Source organism: Microcebus murinus, chromosome 18 (genome assembly GCF_040939455.1).
Source record: "Microcebus murinus isolate Inina chromosome 18, M.murinus_Inina_mat1.0, whole genome shotgun sequence".
Taxonomy (NCBI): domain Eukaryota; kingdom Metazoa; phylum Chordata; class Mammalia; order Primates; family Cheirogaleidae; genus Microcebus; species Microcebus murinus.
In genome coordinates this window covers 54632038-54636054 of record NC_134121.1, presented here as the reverse complement: position 1 = coordinate 54636054, position 4017 = coordinate 54632038, and the positions used below count along the sequence as shown (strand labels likewise).

At 45.6% G+C, this 4017-nt stretch overlaps 1 long non-coding RNA gene across 1 annotated transcript; it reads left to right on the top strand.

Moving 5' to 3' along the window:
- The first annotated feature begins 1740 nt into the window (after positions 1-1740).
- LOC142861874 (uncharacterized) lies at positions 1741-2846 on the top strand. Its single transcript, XR_012912982.1, has 2 exons — positions 1741-1961; positions 2386-2846. It is a non-coding gene; the product is annotated as an uncharacterized LOC142861874 (long non-coding RNA).
- The last annotated feature ends 1171 nt before the right edge of the window (positions 2847-4017 follow it).

Here is a 4017-nt window from a genome sequence, read left to right as displayed (position 1 = left end):
GTTTGATTCTCTACTTGAGTAGCATTTGAGCCTTGAGTTTGCATCACGGGTGTTAGCTATTCAATTCTCTCACTGCTCTTTCCATGCATGGAAGTCCAACCATTTCTTGAGTGAGACCATGTCTTTATCAGGCTAGATGTCTTCCTTGATGGGCCAACATCCCATTCAGGTCCCAGATCTGAATGAACCCTTGTGAAAGCTAGCAACGAAAACATATTAACATGGGTTGCCAATGGTAACTGTAAGATACTCCTGAAACCAAAGTATATATGATTCTACTAACTAGAAAGGAAACTTTGCCTCAGCAGAGCCCTTACTCAAACCCAAAGGCACTGCTGATGATGTGGAATCACCCGCTGGGCTGGTAAATATTCTCGTGGTGTCTTTGGAGATGTAGAGCAATGAGCTTCTGTAATACAACAGCAATGACAATGTATCTGCTGCCCCATTAACAAACAGACTTGGGACTTGGAAAATTCCATCTGATCATCAGCATCACATGGCTTACTTCTTTCATAGTCCACTTGTACAAAAGGAACACGTGTCTTCTTGGACATCAAAGTGATTCTACTAAGGGATCTAAATGGTGTTTTGATTATTAAAGAAATGGCTGACATAGACCTGGGACAGTGTGAAAGAGAAAATTGTCATCTTTGACATCCTGCCTTCCTTCAAAGAACTCAGCTGGCCACCCCATGCAGTTCTCTTCTGTGCTTTTTCCCATTCAGGCTTGTCTTCGTTGGGAAAATTTCCTTTATCACTGCCCCATCATCTAACTTTACTCTCACAGGTTGAAGGGAAGGAGTAGGGAATAGTTATTGAGTTGCTAGCTATTTTCCTGCTCTAATAGATTGGGTATAAATTCTGGTTCCATGAATTACTAGATGATCTTGGACAAGTTACTGGAGCTCAGTTTTCCCATCTGTAAAATGGGGTTAATAATAATACTGACATCACAGTATCATTGTAAAGAATAAATTGGTTAATACGTGTGTAATATTTGGAAAAGTGTCTGGCACATAGAAAACAATCACTGTGGCGAGGTCTTCTTAAATTTTCCATTTCCTTGGGGAAGAACCCTTCTTGGTGGCTTGATAGAGTTCATAGCTGTGGATTGGACATTGCTCAGAAGTATTTTACAGCCACTTTATTATACAAACCAGGCATCTCAACCAGATTTCTGTCCTCTCCATTCCTACACTTGATACAGCACCATCCCATCACAAGATGTTAAAACTCAAAGGGATCAAGTTAATGTTCACATTTTCATTTTTTTTTTTCTTGTCTTCGGGCTCATTCTTTGTGTTACGCTCCTTATTGCAAAAAAAAAATAATAATAATTCTGATGCTGGTATTTTGATATTTCGAAGCAAGCCATTGAGAGAGCCATCTGTGACTATTCGAACACCTTCCTGAAACATATACCGTAGCAGCGGTTCCCAACCTTTTTGGGACTGGGGGCGGGGGCGGGGGGGGGTTGCAGGTGTGTGGCAGGATGCTCTGGAGATGACCCAAGCTCACGACAGTCATGGTGCAGTCAAACCTCTCTGCCAGTGACAATCGGCACTCGCAGCCACTCCCCAGCACCAGCACGGCCGCCCCAGCTCCACCCGGGACTCTGGACGATCAAGCACAGGACATTCAAAAGGAGCAGCGACCTAGCGCCCCCCGCAGGCGCATGCGCACTCCACAGCAGGGCTCACGCTCCTGTGAGAATCCGAAGCCTCTGATTGGACAGGAGGCGGAGCCGCCACCGCGATGGAGAACGGTTGCAAGGACAGATGAAGCCTCGCTGGCCCACCTGCCACCCCACCTGCCACCGCCCACCCCGCAGCCGGGCCTCCAACAGGCCGCTGGCCTGCGCCGGTCCCCTCCCCAGGGGCTTGGGGACCACCGTGCTATAGGCAGCAATTTCTTCCACTTTTGTGTCAGAAAAAAAGCAGGACCGACGCAGTGCACAGGTAAATTTGACTCTGTTTTAGGCCTTTTGAGTTCACAGTGTAGAGCTTGAACTCTCCCTCCAGCCCAAGTTCTAGACACCTGGAGAAAAGTCAGGGGTCATGACAAAAAAAAAAAAAAAAATTCAATGCTATTCAAATGAGAACATGCCCGCTTACACACACTCTCAACACGTGTGGCTGTGGCTTCCGGCACCGTCTTTCCTGGGGGGACGCTCTGCCTGCCCTGCGTCCATGGAGTGCCACCCCCTCTGCTTCTCGCCTTGACGCAGCCGCCACTGGAAAGGAGACCACGGAGTCAGCGTCGGATTGCCCCATGAGAAGACGGACTGCTCAGAGGATGACAGGGGGGGAAAGGAAAACCATTTTCCCTTACTTAAAGCCTGCGCTGAAAATATCACCCAGTCCCCCCTCTCTCTCTTTCCAGGAAAGTCCTAAGAAGATGTGGAAGATTTGGCGCACTCGTCCCTGTGGAAAAGCCTGCCAGTGAGCAGTGTGCATTGATCAGAGTTCTGAGGAGGAGAGGTGCTCAAATATTTACCCAGAGCACTTCCCTGAGAGGTGCCTACCGGTGCACCAAGGCGGCCACCGGCGGGCACTTGGCACCAGCGACGCCTCCTCTGTTCTAAGGGCCCATTCATTGCCGCCTGGTGCTTCCCACACCCACTTTCCTCTCCCTCTCCAGCGCCCCTTAGGAAGATGTTTTATGAACTGTGTGCATGAATATTTTTGTACCTACAGCAAGGACGTTGTTTTCCTAGAATCAAGGATCAGAACAGAAACTTCAGGAACCTGGGTTCTCAGCCTCGGGAATGCATGTAGCTGCTCAGACGCTGTGCTGAGAACAGACTAAACATGATTCAACGTCACATCTGTACCCCTATAATATGCTGAAATAAAAAAAAAATTTTAAAAAAAAGCAGAAAGTGTCACTGGATCATTTGGGTAGATGCCCAGCAATGGGATTGCTGGATCAAATGGTATATTCACTTGTATCGCTTTAAGGTATCTCCATATTGCTTTCCACAGAGGTTGAACTAGTTTGCAGTCCCACCAGCAGTGTAGGAGTGTTCCTCTCTCTCCACATCCACGCCACCATTTGTTATTTGGAGACTTTTTGATAAAGGCCATTCTCGCTGGGGTTAAGTGATATCTCATTGTAGTTTTGATTTGCATTTCCCTGATGATTAGGGATGGTGAGCATTTTTTCATATGTTTGTTGGCCATTCTTCTGTCTTCTTTAGAAAAGTTTCTGTTCATGTCCTTTGCCCACTTTTTAATAGGGTTATTTGATTTTTTCTTGCTGATTTTCGTGAGTTCTAAGTATATTCTAGTTATCAGTCCTTTATCGGATACATAGGATGCAAAAATTTTCTCCCATTCTGTAGGTTGTCTGCCTACCTTCATGACTGTTTCTTTGGCTGTGCAGAAGCTTTGTAGTTTCATCATGTCCCATCTATTTATTTTTGTTGCTGCTTTGGTTGCCTTTGGGGATTTCTTCATAAACTCTTTGCCTAGGCCGATGTCTAGGAGAGTGTTTCCAACATTTTCCTCTAGAATTCTAATGGTTTCATACCTGAGATTTAAGTCTGTTATCCAGCGTGAGTTGATTTTTGTGAGAGGTGAAAGGTGTGGGTCCTGTTTTAACCTTCTACAAGTGGCTATCCAGTTTTCCCATAGCACATCTTATATTTTCCTGGTTAGAGCTGGAACCCATACTACTAAGTGAAGTATCCCAAGAATGGAAAAACAAGCACCAGATATATTCTCCAGCAAACTGGTATTAACTGAGTAGCACCTAAGTGGACACACAGGTGCTACAGTAATAGGGTATTGGGGAGGTGGGAGGGGGGAGGGGGGCGGGTATATACATGCATAATGAGTGAGATGTGCACCATCTGGGGGATGGTCATGATGGAGACTCAGACTTTTGGGGGGAGGGGGAGAAATGGGCATTTATTGAAACCTTGACATCTGTACCCCCATAGTATGCCAAAATAAAAAAAAAAAAAAGCAGAAACAAAAAATTAAAAAAAATAAAATAAGTAAAAAAAAAATC